This window comes from Dendrobium catenatum, unplaced genomic scaffold (assembly GCF_001605985.2).
Source record: "Dendrobium catenatum unplaced genomic scaffold, ASM160598v2 fragScaff_scaffold_1395, whole genome shotgun sequence".
Taxonomy (NCBI): domain Eukaryota; kingdom Viridiplantae; phylum Streptophyta; class Magnoliopsida; order Asparagales; family Orchidaceae; genus Dendrobium; species Dendrobium catenatum.
The window spans coordinates 553127-573762 of NW_021319857.1; the positions used below are offsets into that span (position 1 = coordinate 553127).

The window sequence follows — 20636 nt, forward strand, 5'->3', positions numbered from 1 at the left end:
TAATTGGAGTATCTTCAATCAAATTCATACAAAGAGAATAAATCGATTGGCGGCAGATCGAATGAACAAACTAGTTTATGTTATGTTTAACAAAAAACTGAAAGATAGACATCTTAAAATTCAAAATCAAGGAAATATTGAGAATGAAATTGACCCTTTACTTGTTGATGAGTTATAATCTGATGATGAATGGGTTACTCCTAAGAATGCTGATGTATCTGAAGTTGAAGCAGAAGAAGAAAGTCATGTCAATGAAGAAGACAATGAAGCAACTACCCAAATATATAAAAGAAAGAAACAAAGTGAGATTGAAGCTTCAAAAAAATTTAAAAGTATTCTTAAATATAATGAATTATTTTGTATGTTATTATTGTTTCATTTTAGAGCTAATAAAATATTAACTGATATAGGAGATAAAGAAAAAAATATTTTAGATGAAGAAGAGTTGGAGGATGACTTTGACATTAATTATGAAGATTCTTCTGAAGACAATTAAAGTGATGATGAGCCTGCTTTGGGTCTTGATCCTAAGGGGATGTTTTATTTTTAAGTGAGTTTATTTTAAATCTTGTATTAAAGTAATATTATCTTAAAACAAATCTTCAAATTCATAGTTGACATAATATTTTGTTATTTTTTGTCATTATTTAAAATTTTAAATTAATTTATTTTAATCGTTTTGAGGCTTACGCCTCGCCTCGCTTAGAAAAAACACCTCGATTCCCGATTTCGCCTTTTAAAACCTTGATCCATACAAAAGAATCTTAACAAAATTATTTTCTTCATCCCCCTATTAATGAGAAACTACCAACAAAGATTAACATAACAATATGCTAATTATCACTTTAAAAAAATACATTGTTTATTGCTTTATGTTCTAATAACAAGAAGTGACATTGTATTTGGGGATATCATCATGTATCAAACTTGAATTTCTTTCAAAAACTTTTGTTCTATCTTCCTTTATTTTTCAAATATCTTCCTACTCAATATAATTAAGCAGTGATTAATCGATCTTGACATAATGCAATGATGCAAGCAAGGCTTGCATATTTGGGCATTTAATTATGGGCTGCATTTCATCTTGGGCTTGGTCCATTTTCCTTGGGCTGATTTGGGTTTGGTTCATGTGGGTTTGGTCTATTTGGGAGCTGGACGGTTCTTGGTTGCTTGGGTAGGCTATTCGTTCCCTGCCTGCTGGGCTATTCGGTTCCCTACCTGCTGGGTTGTTCAGTTCCCTGCCTGCTGGGCTGTTCGGTTCCTGCCCGCTTGGTTGCTTGGTTCCTCTGTCTGGGTCCCTTGGTTCCTGTTTCTGTCCCGATTCTTGATTGTGGTGGTTCGATTTCTGGGAGCCTTAAATGATACCTTTTTTCCTGTTTTTGGTTGGCTATTTGGGCGGCTGTTTGGGTGTCCTTTGGGTTGCTTTTATCCTATTTAAAGGGGAGTTTTGGGCAATTTTTAGAAAGAGTATGTTATGTTTTTTGGAATGTAAAACCTGCGGATTTTGTTCTAGCTTGCGAGCTAGTCTCCTTCACCTCCCCTCTCTTATAATTCATCTCGGTTTCTTCTTATCTAATTCTTCTCTCCACGATTTCCACTCCACGTGTATCTTTCTTCTCAAAAAAGTTGTAAGGCTTGATTAGTCATATGGTATTGTTGTGTCCTTTATTTTAAGTTGTATGATTTTGTTTTGTTTTGTTTTAAAGGAAGACGTTAGTTTGTCTATTTTGCAATATTTTCTTGTTGCATCAATTTGGTATCAGAGACTAGGTTTTGTGTCTTCCTTTCTGTTACAAAAAAAAATTATGGACCCTCATCAACAAACAGAGGATCCAAATCAAGACGAAGTCGAATTTGAAGTTGGTGAAAATCAACTAAGTGATCTTGAAGTCCCAATTCCAACAAACAAATGGATTCCCCCTCAAGGAAGTTCTATCAATCTCATCCAGAACGAGTTGTACAAAATTCAACATAAAATGCACTTATGTAGAGAAAAATACGAAAAGAGAAAGCAAATTCTTCAAGACCAATTTAAGTAAGAAAAAGAAATGATCCAGATAAAGTACTTGGTTTTAATTTCAGAATTGGATAAGACTCCTTCAGCATGTCATGGAAGTTCTGAAGTCATCTCATCAGGAGATGAGATTTTTCAACCAGGGAGATTTGATGCAAGCAAGGCTTGCATAGTTGGGCATTTAATTATGGGTAGCATTTCATCTGGGGCTTGGCCCATTTTCCTTAGGCTGATTTGGGTTTGGTTCATGTGGGTTTGGTCTATTTGGGAGATAGACGGTTCTTGGTTGCTTGGGTTGGCTGTTCGGTTTCCTACCTACTGGGCTGTTCGGTTCCCTGTCTGCTAGGTTGTTCGGTTCCTGCTCGCTTGGCTATTCGGTTCCTCTGCATGGGCCCCTCGGTTCCTGTTTATGTCCCGGTTCCTGGTTGTGGTGGTTCGGTTTCTGAGAGCCTTAAATGCTTCCTTTTTTTCCTTTTGCTGGTTGGTTGTTTGGGTCGGTTGAGGCTGTCTTTTGGTCTCTCTTTTGTGGCTATAAAAGGAAGTGTTTTGGGCTGTTTTAAAGAGGTTTTTGGAGATGAATATTTGGAATATATAACCCGCGGGTTATCTAGCTTGTGAGTTATCTTCTTCTAATTCGTCTCGGATTTCTAATCTCCTTCTTCTCTCCATGGTATCCACTCCATTTGTATCTTTCTTCTCTAAAACTATTGTAAGTTTTAAATTGTGTTGTGCCATGTTTTATTATAAGTTATAAGTTGTGTTGTTTCTTGTTTTAATATAGCCTGTAAGTGATTTCTATTAGAAGTTGAAAACTTTGTTCTGTCCTATTTAGTGTATTTTTGTCATTTGGAAGGAAGACAAGTCAATTTTATATGCAATCTTAATTTCCTAAAAATTTGGTTGCATCATGCAACCATCATGAAATAATTAAGAACCAATGGCAATAATGAGTTGTAGTGAAAGGAGACAAAACAAACCAAATAGAACTCTTCATACGTATTGCTTGGGATCTGCCATGCCAGCATCATAGCGAAAGTAAAACGGGGAAAATCCACATAACTAATTTTCTATCCAATTTCCCTATAAATTCTTTCAATTGCTTTGGAGTTGCAAAAATCAACCTTTCTCCTTAAGTAGTTATCAACAGTGATTTTCAAGTTCATGTAAAACTTCTTGATGAGAGTATCATAACAAGAGAACAAATGCTTTTATAAAAAACTTGATAAGAATGAACATAATTTGAAAACATAGCAGCGAGAGAACAAATGCTTTGATAAAACTTTAGCCGATGAAAAATAAATTCCATTCCAAAATCTACATTCAGGAGCAAATAAATCACATCTTCATTTCATTCATCTATATATTTGAGCAACCATTTAACAATAATACAAAATCCTTATCATATAAAAGGTGGATCACAGAGTAAAAAATAACTCATGTAAGTGTAGTATCACAAAATAAGCAATGATTTAAAACAGTTATAAGAACATCACAAAATTAGATAAAATAATTATACTACAAGAAAAACCTTCATTATCCTAATAACTCTAAAAATTATGCCATAATTCCATTATAGAACATCTAGTCATTAATTCAAAAATCAATAACTACTATTATATTGAAACAATACCTCCATTCCAAAGAATTGCGCACCTACACCATGATTTAACATTGAAACGGTTAATAAGTTGAGCCAAAAAAGAGCATTTATATAGTAAAATTTATAATCAAAGATTTGCTTGATTACAATCATAGTTAACCACGTCATCACCACACCATATAGCAACATATTGAACATCAAAAATCTACCAAAGAAAAATAAATCCTACTATAATTACAAAACGACAAGAATACAATTTCCATCGCTTGTTGGATGAAACACTACAACAACATCAATTGAAGTTATGCCTTTAAAAAGCAATAAATTCAGTAATGTTCTTAAATTTAGTGAATATTACTAATAGAGAAAATATACTTTACTAAACTGATGCTTGAAGAAGGTAAATTGATGATTTATAATGTGCCAAAAAATTTCAAACCATCTCAACACCTTTCAAAAACACAAGCCAACAAGATTAAATATTGTAACAAAAATCTCCAACAGAAAATAGAAACTAATAAAGGATTAAAAAATATTCATGTATGCATCGGAATTATTCTTACAGTAAACAATTATTTAGAAGCTATTTTTCATACAATTAGTTTACTTCGCACCTTTTGCAGCCAACTAAATGTCCCCATGACAGGAACAAACGAATAAGATGCACATTAAGAAAATATCAGTTTGAAGCAAGTCGTAAGCAACAGTTAATTATTGGAACAAAAATGAAAACTTAAAGTTTATAGGCACAGATTTTAATGCAACAGTTAATTGTTGGAACAAAAATGAAAACTTAAAGTTTATAGGCACAAATTTTAATGCAGATGGATTAATGAAAACAATACTTCAACTTTCCTTAATCCTGCATCAACTTAAATTCTTGGAGCTTAAATAGTTGCAGAAACATGAAAATTCAATCTAGAAAATTAAATTGCCACGCTTATTTAAGTCTCACAAACAGCGCTAACCACATATTTTCTTAAGTGTTGTATGATAAAAGTGTTGAGTCCTATAGGTGGTTATTTAAGTCATGGTTATCATGCATGTCATGAAGTATCCAAGTGTTTTAAGGCATTACAAGAAGCAGTTGCAGAGATCTTTCCAGGCTTCCGTCAATGTCTTTGTTTATTGAATATAATGAAGCAAATGTAGGAGAATTTGGGGGCATAACTTGAATATAAACCATCAAGGGAATGGTGAAAAAATTTGTGTGACTCATTGAGGGCTGATGAGTCTGAAGAAGAGTGGAAAATTATGATTGAAAAATATGTGCTTGAAGAAATATGTACTTGAAGAATGGCTGAGGACTCTACATAAAAATAGGCATTCATGCGTACCTGCTTTTGTAAAAGAAACTTTTGAGCAGGTATGTCCAGCACTCAGCATAAGGAAAATGTAAATTCCTTTTTTGATGGATTCATTTATCCTAAGACATCCTTAAAGCAGTTCATTTGCAAGTATGACTCCACTTTAAAATGTAAATTTGAAAATAAAGCACATGCATATCGCGATTCTTTCCATAAAAGCTCAAAACTAAAATCAAAATTTTATATGGAGGATCAACTGCGTAAGCTCTACATGGTGAAAAAGTTTCAAGAAGAAGTTAACGCCGTATTATACTGTATTCCTTCACTGGTTAGGGTGGAGGTCAAAGAACCTTTGAGAATGAAGGATGGAAATCATATGGAGAAAAGAACTTACCTCTCCACCGCAGAAGAAATCGAAGGCGGGGAAGCCTCCGTGAACGTGAGAGAGGGCAGGGAACCATGCAGGTTAGCACGCGATAGAGCTCTGGGAAAGGCAGACAGTTCGCACGCAAGAGAGGGCGGGAATGCCAAGCGAGGATGCACGCAAATGAAAAAAGAAAAATATTGGGAAGACGAAGGGTTGCGAAATAAAGGTTGGACTTACGCCATTTGTGCGGCTGGATTTTACAAACGGTTCTCACGCGAGGTCGGGAAGGACGTTGGCGGGCTTCCGGTCGCAGGAGAGAGAGGGAGGCGGAGAGCCTTCGTTCCGTCTGGGGCGTGTGAACAAAAGGGAGAAGAGCGCGGAATAGTGAGAGTAGCGAGGAAGGTTTCATAAGATATGAAATGCGACAGGGAAATTTAGTTTTTCAAGTGATGTGATGATACGAATAGTCCAAAAATAAAGGGAGAAAATTTATTCAGCTGTTTGGAACGTACGTTCAAGATGCTGTCAAGGAAGATTCACAAGCGACACTTATAATAGTAATATAGATATAGATAATATAGATTTCTTAGGTTTATTGGTTAAGATTCCATCATATTTTAGTAAACTATTTGCTGCTAATGGTTACTCATATTACCTAGATGATACCTATCTCTGCCCTTTGAAACTGGGCATCTATCTTACTCTCAATCCTCACTTCTCTTCTTGGTTATTGGTGGATCAAAACTTATCAATTGCCTTGTTTTCCATCATTTCTCCTTCTCTTTTACCCTCTATCCACAATCTGAATACTTGTGCTTCAATTTTGGCCACCCTTGAAAGACACTTTTACGCTACAAATCGATCAAAAGTTATTCAACTCAAAAATGAGTTGCATTCTTTGGCTATGTAAAATCAATCCATGACTGATTATCTTGCCATGGTTAAATGGCTAGTTGACAACATAGCTGCTGCCGGAGGTTTGGTTGACACCGAGAATGTTATTCTTTATATTCTCAATGGACTTCTTGCAAAGTACCAAGCTTTCAAAACCGCGATACGCATAAAACTCACTCTCATTAGCCTCAACGATCTTTACTCCCTCCTGTGTAATGAAGAGGTCAATCAGACCAAAGATGCTATGAAAGATCTTCATGTCAATGACTCAGTTGCTACAGCAGGTTCTCATTTTGCTCTTAAAACTACTCATGATTGTACTCATGGCAGGTCCCCTTCTCGTGGTCGCAGAAGATACAACTCCCCAAATAATTTCTCTCACAATCATCCATCTTGCTTCTCTAGTGACTGCCAAATTTGTGGCAAACAAGGACATTCAGCTCCCTCCTGTTGGCATAGAACCAATCTTCAATACTCACCACCTGCACACATACTAATGTTGCCTTGGTTGCAGACTCTGTTTCTTCTCCCTGGTATTTGGATAGTGGAGCTATTTCCCATCTTACTCCAGATCAGAACTCTCTACAACAAGCTGCTTCTTACTCTGGCTCTGACCAAGTTCTAGTAGGAAACAATACCCCTCTTCCCATACTTCACTATGGCAACAGTATTCCACCCACTCCATCCCATAAGCTTTCACTTAACCCTTTACTTCATGTACCACATCTCACTCATAAACTTCTTTCCATTTTCAAACTCATAAATGACAATAATTGTTCTATCTTGTTTGACAATAATGATTTTATTGTCAAGGATTGGAAGAACAATCTCATCCTTCTCCAAGATCCATGTCTTAATGGTTTATATTCGGTGCCTGCTTCAATAACCACCCGAAATTTCTTGGCTACTATTGTTTCCGTTGATGCTCCATCACCTGCTATGTTATGGCATCGACTCTTGGGACATCCAAGCTACTCTACATTTATTGTTTTTACAAAATCATGTCCTACTTTATATAGTTCCTCTTCTCCCACCTTTTGTACATCTTATGCTCTTGCTAAGAGTCACAAACTACCATTACATGAATCAAATCATGTTTCACAAACTCCACTTGAATTAGTTCATGCAATGATGCAAATGTTTGGGGTCTTTCTCCAATTGTTTCACATAATGGGTATCGCTATTATCTTTTACTAATCGATGATTATTCATGTTATACATGGTTATACCCACTCAAATACAAACTCGATTTAACTCATACATTCATCAAGTTGAAAAACATTTAAATCAACCTATATGTACTCTCCACATTGATGGCGGTGGAGAGTTTCTAAATAATCATCTCTTGTCCATATTGAAGCATGGCATACATCACCAATATATTTGTCTGCATACACCACAACAAAATGGCATTGCTAAGTGAAAACACAGGCACCTTCTTGATATTGTTCACACAATACTTGTTGATTCCCAGCTCCCAACTCATTATTGGGTAAATACAATTCTTACTGTTGTCTATCTCATCAATCGCCTTCCCTTGACCACCACTTTATCTACATCTCCTTTTCAACTTTTATACAACACTCCCCCTATCTATATATTAGACCGGTCCAACAGGGACCGGTCCGCGTCTATGCGAGACGCGGCCTGGGCGGAAACGGCAGAACCGTGAGTCCACGTGGGCTTGAGAGGGGGAGTTTAGGAGGGAAATTTTGAACGTGAGAGGCTGTTTTAGGAAGTTTATGATTGTCCTTTATGATTAATTTTTGTATAATTAGGAGTTAGGGGGAATTAGCTCCTTATCTTGAATTTGAATTCCTTTTGAGATCTAGGGTTTGTGTGCTTGGGCTCTTGGCGTCGCCGGAGAATTTTGGAGAGTTGTTCTTCCTCTCGGGTTGAAGAACAAATTGTATCTTTACTATTTTCATTGTCTACTAGTAAAATACAAGTGTTTTCTCCTCATCTCCTGCAGTTTTCCTCTATTTTTCTACTGTTTTTGGCTGATTTCCTGCTGTGGACAGCATTTCGCTTTGAGATTTGTTGCTAAAGTGATTAGGGAATACTTGAAATCAAGTATTTCCTATCAAATTGGTATCAGAGCATCGATTCGGGACCACCAGCGACTGATATTTTGAAATTTCAGCAAGTTTATCTTTTCCGGAAGAAGATTTTTTGGGATCCGACAGAAGAAAGATGGCCGGAAAGAATGTGGAAGTATTAGAAGGCAAGTTCGGACAACTGAAGACAGATCTGGAGGGAAAGTTCCTGGAAATCTCCACCAACAATGACAGGTTGGAAGGGAGGTTCGCGGCTATGGAAGAAATGATGAAGAAACTATTGGAGATGAAGACCAATCCGGAGACATCGGAAGTGAGAGAGACTACTGACGGCCATGGCGTAGGAGGAAATCCAAACCCAATCCGGGGGAGGAGGAATCCGGAGGTGGAGATTCTTGAAAGGGACGACGACATGCCACCTCTAGAGCCACTGTCTAGAGAGGAAATGAGCATGGGAAATGACCGTCGAGGTGCTGATTTTCAGTGTCGAGGTGCTGATTTTCAGCGTCGAGGTGTTGATTTTGGAGGCAGGCGGGGGGAATATGAAGGTAGTGCAGATTTTGGAGAAATGAGAGAAGAGTATCAGCGTCGAGGTGCTGATTTCGAAAGAGGAAGGGGGGATTATGACGACGAACTCGGATACCAGCGTCGGAGGGAGGACCGGGACACTTGGGGAGCACCTCATCTTCGAGGAATGGGAGGTTATGGAGAGTACCGGGGCAATGGAAGGGATCCGAAGGTGAGGAAGTTGAAGATGCCCATCTTTGAGGGCGAAGATGGCCATGGCTGGATCTATAAGGTGGAGCGTTACTTTGCAGTCAACGGATTGACAGATGATGAGAAGCTAACGGCGGCAGGTTTGTGTCTGGAAGGGAAGGCGTTGGCCTGGTATCAGTGGAGAGACAGGAGAGAACCTATCAGGAACTGGAGAGAGTTCAAGGATTGTTTATTAGAGCGTTTCCGAGCCGATGGGGGAGGAGACTTCTATGAGCAGTTCTTTGCTCTGACTCAGGAGGGGACCGTGGCCGACTACCGAGACAGATTTGAGTACTTAGCGAGCCGTTTGGATCATATCTCAGAATCAGCCCTGGAGGGAAATTTCATGAAGGGGCTCAAACCTGAGATAAGAACAGCGGTCAGAGTGCTGGAGCCAAGGAATTTAGGCAAGGCGATGGAGCTTGCACAACTGGTGGAAGATCAAAAGAAGTCAGAAAGAGGAGCTCGAGGCAACTACTCAGGGGGATCGTACAAGATGACTACTGCGGTATTACCCTCCAAAGGGGTAGCGCCGGGGGGTCAGAAGGAAGCACCCAAGGAAAAGACTGGAGGAGGAAATGGGGGACAGTTCAAAAGATTGACCGACAAAGAAATGCAGGACAAAAGAGCAAAAGGGTTGTGCTTCAGATGCGATGAGAAGTACATGCCGGGGCACAGGTGCAAGGACCGCTCTCTTCAGGTTCTCCTCGTTTGTGAAGATGAGGAAGACGAAGAGAGAGGTGGGAATGACCCCAAGGTGGAGGATGAGAAGTTGCATCTAGATGTAGCAGAAGTCTCTCTGAACTCTGTAGTGGGATTCACTCCGAGTCACACTATGAAGGTGAGAGGAGAGATAGCTGACCGTGAGGTGGTGGTGTTGATTGATAGTGGGGCAACCCATAACTTCATTTCCACCCAGATAGTGGAATCGCTGGGGATGGAGTTAGTGGACACAGGTGGCTATGGGGTGATGATGGGCACGGGAAAGGTGGAAATGGGAAGGGGAGTTTGTAGAGAGGTGGTGCTGAAGATTCAGGGAATCCAGGTGAAGGAAGATTTCCTTCCTTTGGAATTGGGGAGTACTGACGTCATCTTAGGGATGAAGTGGCTGCGTACATTGGGGGAGACGAAGATTAATTGGGGGACTTTGAGGATGGAACTTGTGATAGGGGAGAGAAGGAGAACGATTCAAGGAGACGCTGGGTTGACCAAGGCGGGGGTTTCTCTCAAATCCCTAATCCGAACCATTCAGCAGGAGGGAGGAGGCTACCTGGTGGAATTGCATAGTTTGGAGGGGGCAGGAGTGGAGGAGGGAGGAGCTATACCCCTCTCCGTTCAGCCGTTGATTCAACAGTTCCAAGAGGTGTTTCAGCCGCCTCAGGGATTACCACCGCAGAGGGAGCATGAGCATGCTATTGTGTTGAGGGAAGGAGTATCACCCATCAGTGTACGTCCTTATCGCTACCCTCAGTTCCAGAAGGATGAAATTGAACGGTTGATCAGAGAGATGCTGGAGGCAGAGATCATCAGACCCAGCAACAGCCCTTTCTCTAGTCTCGTTCTGTTGGTGAAAAAGAAGGACGGCAGCTGGCGTTTTGTGTAGATTACAGAGCACTCAACAAGGAGACTGTACCTGATAAGTTTCATATACCAGTTATCGATGAGCTCTTGGATGAATTAAGTGGGACCGTGATTTTCAGCAAGATAGATTTGAAATCGGGCTACCACCAGATTCGAATGAGGAAGGAAGATGTTCCCAAAACAGCTTTTAGAACTCATGAAGGCCATTATGAGTTCTTGGTGATGCCCTTTGGCCTCACCAATGCACCTGCTACTTTCCAGGCCCTGATGAATAAGGTCTTCAAACCTTATCTCAGACGGTTTGTGTTAGTATTTTTTGACGACATCCTGATATACAGCAAGTCAGAGGTCGAACATTGGGAACACTTGAAGAAAGTGTTAGAGGTATTGCAGGAGCACCAGTTGAGGGCAAATTTAAAGAAATGCTGCTTTGCACAAGCCAGTGTAGAGTACTTGGGTCATGTGGTGTCCAAGGAAGGGGTGGCAGCTGATCACTCCAAAATTGAGGCAATGCTAAAGTGGCCACTACCAAAGAATCTGAAGGCGCTGAGAGGATTTCTGGGATTGACAGGGTATTACAGAAGATTTGTAAAGGGATATAGCACCATAGCATGGCCACTTACGGAGCAATTGAAGAAGGATGGTTTCCTGTGGGGAGAAGCAGCCACATCCGCGTTCGAGAGCCTGAAGAAGGCAATGACTACAGTGCCGGTCCTAGCTTTGCCAGATTTTACTCAGACATTCATTGTGGAGACCAATGCATCGGGATACGGATTGGGTGCAGTACTTATGCAGAATCGGAGACCCATCGCTTATTTCAGTTAGGTATTGACTGCTCGAGCAAGGATGAAATTAGTATATGAGAGGGAATTGATGGCCATCGTGTTGGCCATTCAGAAATGGCGGCCTTACCTACTTGGTAAACACTTCATTGTCAGGACTGATCAGCGGAGCCTGAAATTTCTCTTAGAACAGCAGATAATGATGGAAGAGCATCAGAGGTGGTTGTCCAAGTTACTGGGGTACGATTTTGAGATTCAGTACAGGCCAGGGGTGGAGAACAAGGCGGCCGATGCCTTATCCAGATGTATGGAGGAATTGCAGACAGTTGCTCTATCCGTGCCTTGGATGCTTGATTGGGAGGCCATCAGAGAAGAAAGAGCTAGAGATGAGAGTTTGGGAAAGATCAGGACAGAGTTACTGAAGGAACCAGATAGCCACCCGGGATACTCCATGGAGGGAGACAAGCTGCTGTATCAGGGGAGGTTTGTGATGCCCCGGACGTCGATCCACATCCCAAACCTACTTCAGGAGTTTCATGAGAGTGCAATAGGGGGCCATTCAGGCGTACAAAAGACATACAGGAGGCTAGCTGGGGAGCTGTACTGGAAGGGGATACATAAAGATGTAGAGGAGATGGTGGCCAGATGTGAGGTCTGTCAAAGGAGTAAGTACCTAGCTATGTCACCAGGAGGATTACTACAGCCTTTAGCTTTGCCGAGTAGAGTATGGGAGGAGATATCTATGGATTTCATAGATGGGCTGCCCCGTTCAATGGGGTTCACAGTGATCTTAGTAGTGGTGGACAGGTTGAGCAAGTATGCCCATTTTCATTCCCCTCTGACATCCCTACACCGCAATAACAGTAGCATCAGCCTTTATCAGAGAAGTGATCAGATTACACGGGGTGCCAGAGGCGATCGTATCAGATATGGACAAGGTTTTCCTCAGTCATTTCTGGAAGGAGCTATTCAGATTGCAGGGAACAGTGCTCAAGAGAAGTACAGCCTACCACCCACAGACGGATGGACAGACGGAAGTAGTCAACAGGAGCTTGGAGACGTACCTCAAATGCTTTGTTTCAGAGACACCAAAGCTATGGGCGAAGTGGATATCCTGGGCTGAGTAATGGTACAACACGTCATTTCACTCGGCTCACAAATGACCCCATTCAAAGTGTTGTACGGACGGGATCCCCACACTTGGTACACTTTGGGAGCAGTAGTACTCCTGTTTCATCAGTAGAGGAGTATTTGGAGGAGAGGGACCGAGTGCTAGAGGAGTTAAAAGGCACTTGCTGAGGGCGCAGCAAATCATGAAGAAGCAAGCAGATGGGCATAGAAAAGATATCCATTTTGAGGCAGGGGATAAGGTGTTCTTGAAGCTCCGCCCATACAGACAGAAGACAGTCGCTAACCGGAGGAATGAAAAGCTAGCTCCAAGGTACTTTGGTCCTTATGAAGTGATAGAAAAGATCGGGGCAGTAGCATATCGACTGAAATTACCCCCATCGGCGACTATACACCCGGTTTTTCACGTCTCACAGCTGAGAAGGGTCATTGGTGATCACATCGCCATTCCCGAGCTACTGCCGACACTTACGGAGGAGTTAGAGGTGATCCTGGAACCTTTGGAGCTGAGGGGTGTTCGCCAGAAAGAAGATGAAACTAAGGAAGTGTTGATCCAGTGGAAGAACCTTCCTGACTACGAGGCCACGTGGGAGCCATACGAGATGGCGAAACAGCAGTTTCCAGATTTTCACCTTGAGGACAAGGTGATTCTTTGGGAGGGCGGTAATGTTAGACCAGCCCAGGATGGGCCGGTTGGACCGGTCCAACAGGGACCGGTCCGCGTCTACGCGAGACGCGGCCTGGGCGGAAACGGCAGAACCGTGAGTCCACGTGGGCTTGAGAGGGAGAGTTTAGGAGGAAAATTTTGAACGTGAGAGGCTGTTTTAGGAAGTTTATGATTGTCCTTTATGATTAATTTTTGTATAATCAGGAGTTGGGGGGAATTAGCTCCTTATCTTGAATTTGAATTCTCTTTTGAGATCTAGGGTTTGTGTGCTTGGGCTCTTGGCGTCGCCGGAGAATTTTGGAGAGTTGTTCTTCCTCTCGGATTGAAGAACAAATTGTATCTTTACTATTTTCATTGTCTACTAGTAAAATACAAGTGTTTTCTCCTCATCTCCTACAGTTTTCCTCTATTTTTCTACTGTTTTTGGCTGATTTCCTGCTGTGGACAGCAGTTCGCTTTGAGATTTCTTGCTAAAGTGATTAGGGAATACTTGAAATCAAGTATTTCCTATCACTATACACATCTTCGTTCTGTTGGATGTCGTTGTTATCCTTGGTCATGACCTTATGCTCCTCATAAACTTTCCCCTCGCTCAGCACTCTACATTTTCTAGTCTATGCCACTGCTCAAAAAGGCTACAAATGTTAGAATTCAGCTACAATGCACATTATTGTTTCAAGACATGCATTTTGATGAAACAACCCCATTTCCATCTTTTGAAATTCATCCCACTACTACTACAGCAGCTCCACTCAGCTCCTTTCCTCCTATCCCACTTACAATTCCAATACCACAAAACAATACTTCTATACACTTCTCTGAAAATGCTCTAATAGTATCAAACTCACCAAACACTTCTTCATCCATTTCCCAGACCTCTTCGTCTACTTCACCAATTACTTCTACAACATCTGCAAATGCATCTCCAAACTTACCATGACTTCCACGGCATCACATGATCACTCGCCTGCATACTGGGTCTCTTAAACCTCATATCATTCTTAATCTCCAGCATATTATTTAGCCCACTCCAATCTGTTATACATTTGTTGTAAAACATTCAGAATGACGTCAGCAATGTCTTCTGAATTTAGTGCATTACAATCTCAAGGAACTTGATCCTTAGTTCCTCCACTTGACAACCAACAAATCATCGACTGTAAATGGATCTATAAACTCAAACGACATGCTGACAGGTTCATGGCTCTGCCAAATCCGACGAACTAACACTACTAATCTTCTCCAAATATTTATCCCCTTACTTGATTGTGTGAAGGGCCGAAGGCCAATCCTTGGCTACAAATCTAGCAAAGACCTATGGTCAGTAATAATCTACCTCTTTCATCCTCGTGTTAGGTGAGGGTCCAACAAGATTTGTTAGCAGAATATTAAATAACATAAATAGTGAATTTTAGGTGTTAAATATGCAAATCATAATATTTTAAGTCCTACATATATAAATTCCATTTTCTAGAATCAAGAAATGTATGCTCATATTTAAGAAATAAATAAAGGGACATTTGTATTTTATAAAAGAAATATGCACAAAAGTTCATTTTGAATGGAATTACCCTATTTTTATACAAGAAACGCTTATTAAAGTATGTTGCAACTGAAACTAGTTCAAATTCGAACCTTTGTTCGAAGCCAATTCGAACAACCTTCTCTTTCACATGGTGTCTCTCCTATCAATGCCTTCAACGAGCTCTTGTAGTGAAAGCATATTTTGCTTTGCATGTCATAACTCTTGTTGATGCCCTTGGTGAACTCCTATCATTAAATCCACTTCTCCTTCACATGTCGTCGCACCTATCAATGCCCTCAACAAGCTTCCATTGTGAAATAATATTTTTTTTCACACATCGTCACTCCTATTAAAGCCCTTGATGAGTTTCGATTGTGAACTTATCTTCACCTTGGCAAGTGGTGCCTCTCAATGCCTTTTCCAACAAGCTTCATCCATGACTCCTCTTTTCCTAACACATTTCTAGTGTCGTTGAAGCCTGCCCTAGTTAGTTCCCATTACAACCCTCTTTCAACTGGTGCTTGTGGATGCCTTCACCAAATGAGCATACTTGCACCTTTGGATGCCTTCACTTAAATGTTAAAATTGATCAAACCTTGGTTCAAAATAAGACTTTTAAGTTGTGACAAGTTATCAGTTAATGATAACCTGATCCAAAATGGTCAAATTCTTTTATTTTAGTTGATTATGGGTTTTGATTCACCGAAGTTTTTTTGAATGTTGATCGATTTTTTTATATTTATGCATAAGAAAAATGACTCTTACATAATAAAATGAACCTCTGTAATGACCCAAACTCTTAATTATCGGAAGATTATTTACTTCAGCCTAATGATCTCACAATTTTGTCCAATTGATGTAACTTTTCATGAGGTCACCCATCCCAAAAATACTCTCATACTAGCTCGCTTAACTTTAAATTTGCTAATCAAATTTCAACGGTTACACAAAAAATGTCTCATTGTTTAAGAGTTCAGTTTTATTTTTTTTAATAGGTTTCATAATCTCTATCTTAGATAAATAACATTCTCGTTTCTTTACAAGAATTTCAACAATAACAACATATCAAGTTCTCTTACTTGATCTAGTTTCAGCCTTCAAAAAGCATTCATTAACAAGGGAGTTGCTGCTTTGTAGCCACCAAATAAAGTTTAAATTCATATATTGCTCCCTATTTTTAACTCTACAGCTAGGTTTCTTGCTATTTTTGAATGTGAAGATCCTTGCTACTCATAATTTTGAGAATACCACCCTTTTTAACAGTTAGAATTGGACTACTATATCTCATCTTTTGCTTTGGTGGGAGCTTCATTTTTTGCTCTGAGTAGCTTCTGGTGTGATTGTTTGTTCACCAGAAAGCATGCTTTCAGCAAACAATTCAAATAGGTAGTAAGAAAGAAATTGAATTTTCATTCAATCATTTCACTTTTCATCTAGTGAGTTTTCTTTGTTGTTTAGCTTGCTGGTGATGTTGTTCCTTCTCATAATTGCTAATAATTTAGATTTTGGTATCCTCTCCAATGTGGACAACTTCCCTCATATTGGAGGATTTCTTTAACGAATTCTTCTAGAATTTGTAGATTTCATTCATCGATAGTTCTATTGGCTTGTCTGAAATAGTGCTTAATTGGGATTTGAGAATGTTTCAATTAAATGCAAACATAGATAAGTATTATTGTGAATAGCTTCTTTCATTTTGTTAGTTGCAGTGCCAGTTATTGAATTACATTATTTTCACATTTTTAGTATTTGTTGAACTTCATATCCATATTTGCACCTTACTACCTTTATGAGTAATTCATTATGTTATTGCGACATTAAAATTGAAATGTTCTTGGGCTTAGAAATCTCAGAACATTTATTTAATTTGGGCAAAATTATTAGAAACCCAAAGAAAGAGCAGGTAAAATATATTGATGAGAAATATTACATGATTTATTTAGAAAAGAGTGCAACTTAGAAGCTAAATAGAGAAAGAAAAGTACTAGATAACATGATGTATTTCCTCCATGAATAAAGGCTTATGTAGTGAGAAAGGAAGGTTTTAAGTGATGACGCATGTTTAGTATTAGTTTTATATATATATAACAAAGATTGGTTGGTCATCGGTGTAAGGGCTTAAGCATTATTCTAGTCTAGCATTGTCATATAATAACTGGAAATCACACCTGAACGCTAATAAAATACGAGCCAAGAATTTAGTTTGTCTATTCTTCTCAGTAGACTGAAGACAATTGAAATATACAACAACAACATCAAGCCTTTATCCCACTACGTGGGGTCGGCTACATGAATCCTTTTTCTCCATTGTGTCCTATTAAAAGTCAAATTCTCGTTTAAATCTAATAACGAAAGGTCATTCCTAATATTTTCTAACCAAGTCTTTTTAGGTCTACCCCTACCTTTCTTAACATAAGTCAAATCTAATACCTCTACTCTCCTAACCGGGTCATCGCAAGACCGCCGTTTTATGTGACCAAACCATCTAATGCGACTCTCTCTAATCTTATCTTCTAATGGAGCTACTCCAACCTTTTCACAATTTCACGTATATGCTCCATTCACAATTGAAATATGAATGGTTAAAATTCTTTTCAATAAACTATTCAATGAGAGAGTGTGTTAACTAGTCCTGAGAAAAGGGCAATGATCATTTGTTATAAGTGTCTCCCAACATGTCTTACATCAAACAAAACCTTTAGATTAATCTTTTGATGGAATTTGGAAATCTTGATTCCAAGAAGTTGAATTTAAGGGTGTTTTTAATGGTGAGCCTCTCATGGATGAGGATGCTAAGATTTTTTATGATATTCCCACACAATTGATTGTTATAAGATGCCTTTTCACCTCCAAAAACTTCGTTAGATTGGAAATACAATAGTAGATTTCAAATGCATGCAACTTTCCTAACAAGTCGAGTTCAAGATTGATGAGGCTTCACTTGCCGGCTCACAAGCTGGATCATTTATCTAACCACTGGTCATATTGATGCTTTCTAATGTGCGCTCCTATGAAAACTTCTTCTCTAACTATTGGTTACGACAATGCCTTCTTCAATGAGCTACAATGGATGAGCTAAAAATATGGAGCGAAAAAATGGAACAATCACTGTTCCTGACAAACTCACCATAGCCAAAAGAATTAAAACTACTTGGCTAATCCTCAGTATTCATCCTCAGTTGTTTGTCAACATATATTGTATATGTAGATTATCTTAAACTTATTAAATTGTATACAAAAAGCATTCTCTAATTTTCAAGTAGTGAAATGACTATGCAAGTGTTTTCTTTCTCATATTTTATGAAAGTTCTTTAGTTGCTCTTACCTATCCATATGTATTTCTAAAAAAATCTTCACTTCAGCCCAGGTTACATCGAAGCCATCTCTGGTGAACTCTTGCAGTGAATTCTTCTCCAGCTGTTAATCACATCCATGCCGTCTCTGCTGAGCTCTTAGGGATACATCTTCTTCTCTCGCTAGAGCTCATGCGAAACCTCGCAAGCAATATCATTATTGCGACAAATCAAGATACAGTTTAAACTCACTTGAGATCAAGCTTGAGTTTGAGCAAACAATTTTGTTGGCTTGAGTTAGGCAAAATTCAAGCTTGACTCAACTCATTTGTACCCCTAAACGATTTTAATGGAAGTATTTTCACTTAGCCATCAGCCCTACATACATGGAACATCTTGATCATAATGGATTTTGAGGTTACCCAGAATTTAGCTATGATGCCATGAACAAAACATAATTTTTTGAGAGAAATTATTCTCTGGTCATCGTTGTTGAATTATAGTGTACACACACACACAAATTTAAATTAAAAATAAAAAGAAATAATTAGAGAAACCGAGTAAATTAAGCATGCTGCCTTTCCCTCCACCCTAGAGTAAAATTTATATGATAGATCTTTGGTATACTCATATACATGTCCATAGTTAGAAATAAGTACGGAAGTACATAAACGAAAGGGTAAGAATTAATTTAAGTGGAGAGAAAAAAAAGGTAGTTCAACCATCGAGATCTCCTGTTGTTGCTAGTTGTCCATGTTGAGCTGCAATCCTTAAGCATTTTTCATGGTGGGTGTGAAATTCCTTAGAAAAATAAATTAGTTTTTTAAACATCTAGGTTTCTTTGGTGTATTGGTTGACCTATAGGAGCACTACTGGGATGGATGACCTACTAAGAAGTTATAACAATGGAATAAAATCATGAGGACACTAAGTCAAAATAGACAATATCACGATAATTAAGAATTTGGGTTATTACCATAAAAACCTTTTGCATGGCTTCTTCTATTCCAAGAATCATATTGATACACTTTGGTATGTTATATCAAATGTAATCTGCCTACACATTAGGGGAAATTTTTGCCAAGCATAATCATATTGATGACCTTTGCTATCTTAGATCAAATGTAGTTTGCCTTCATGTTTGGAAAAAATGTCATTGCGAATATACGTCCTTTCTTAAACAACGCATGAATTCATTATACACAGATGTCCATTCAATATTGTTAGTAAAGAACAAACCAAAAATAAAAAGAAAATAAAAATCTTGTAACACATATACCATAAAGTCATAAACTACCATTTCTAATTATTGGCTATTATTTGAAATTTATTCCTACAATTTTTAATCATTCGAAACTATGTTAAGTTATCGATGATAGAGTTCTAATAGGCATTGGGTCATTGCGAATATACGTCCTTTCTTAAACAACGCATGAATTCATTATACAGAGATGTGCATTCAATATTGTTAGTAATGAACAAACCAAAAATAAATAGACACACAGTACCTTGATCGAAGCTGCTATTCACGCGAGCTAGGGAACCGGAGGCAGCGACATTACAGCGGCTGGAGAAGAGAGGCTGGCCAAATGAAGAAGATCGAGAGGTTGGCCGGAGTTCCGGAGTGCGAGCTTGGCGTTGCGGGGAGGAGGGACGCGCGTGCGGAAAAGTAGGGCATGGATAGTAGAGCCGCCGGAAGGAGTTTGGGAACAGAGGGAAGATATTAGAAATGGAGCGATTAAGGGGCTGTTTGGTATCGGATTTACAGCGGGATTTAAGTCAGATTTAAGCTAAACCCAGCCAAACGGTTTTTGTGCGCGCGCTAAATCCCGGCGATGGGTAAATCCCGGATTTAAGGATTTACGGCTTAAATGCCAGATTTACTAAATCCCTCGGTTCGCCGGATTTATGGGATTTGGCCGATGAAGCGCGCGAAAGGGAGAAAGTTACCTTCACAGCCAGCGAGCTCCCGTTGTTGCTTCCGATCAAAATGTCGTAACTTCCTATCCGACAGGAAGGGAAAGTCGTCAAAGGAGCGAAGTCGAACAGCCACGAAGGAGCCGAAGAAGCGACTCGTGCAATCTCTAGACCTCCTGCGCGCGAAGCAACGAAGCCGAACAGCAACGACGAAAAGGGAAGATGAAAGACAAACCTAGAGGCATCTAACTTATTTTTTATTAACTTAATTAATATAATTTAAAATATTAATAATTAAGTAAATTAATTAAATAATTAATATTATAATTAGTGCATAAATTAATAGAATAATTAGTAATTAAATATTAAATATTACTTAAAATATATATTATTAATAATATAAATAATAATTAATGTGTGTACTTATTAAATTCATAACACGTTAATTTTTAATTTTAATTATAAATTTATTTGTATTTTATTTATCTTTTTCACATTTAAATTCCTAATTGTCATAAATCCTGAAATATATTAATAAATAGTTTATCATGATTTAACAAAAAAAATTCAAAGATGTTACAAGAGTCTGAAATCAAAAAAAGAAAAAAACAATAAAAGAAAATACAATGAATCAGAAAAAGTAGGCTCAGTAATTGGCCGAGGCTTCCAGCCCCCCGAAGCCACGTACCGACCTTCCAATTTGGTGATGAACGTTACGATAACAACCGAGCAGAAGACATCAAAAATA

General features: G+C 38.9%; 1 protein-coding gene across 3 annotated transcripts in view; it reads right to left on the reverse strand.

Moving 5' to 3' along the window:
- Positions 1-20113, reverse strand: part of LOC110103414 (GPI mannosyltransferase 3) — a 41450-nt gene extending 21337 nt beyond the window's left edge. For 2 of the 3 annotated variants that reach the window (XM_020832131.2, XM_028699818.1), the window contains exon 1: positions 19480-20112. The gene's annotated coding sequence lies outside the window, so the exon portion shown is untranslated. Of the gene's footprint in view, positions 1-19479 lie in introns of all 3 variants that reach the window. The other variant, XM_020832149.2, reaches the window with a different exon arrangement.
- Between the last annotated feature and the right edge of the window lie 523 nt (positions 20114-20636).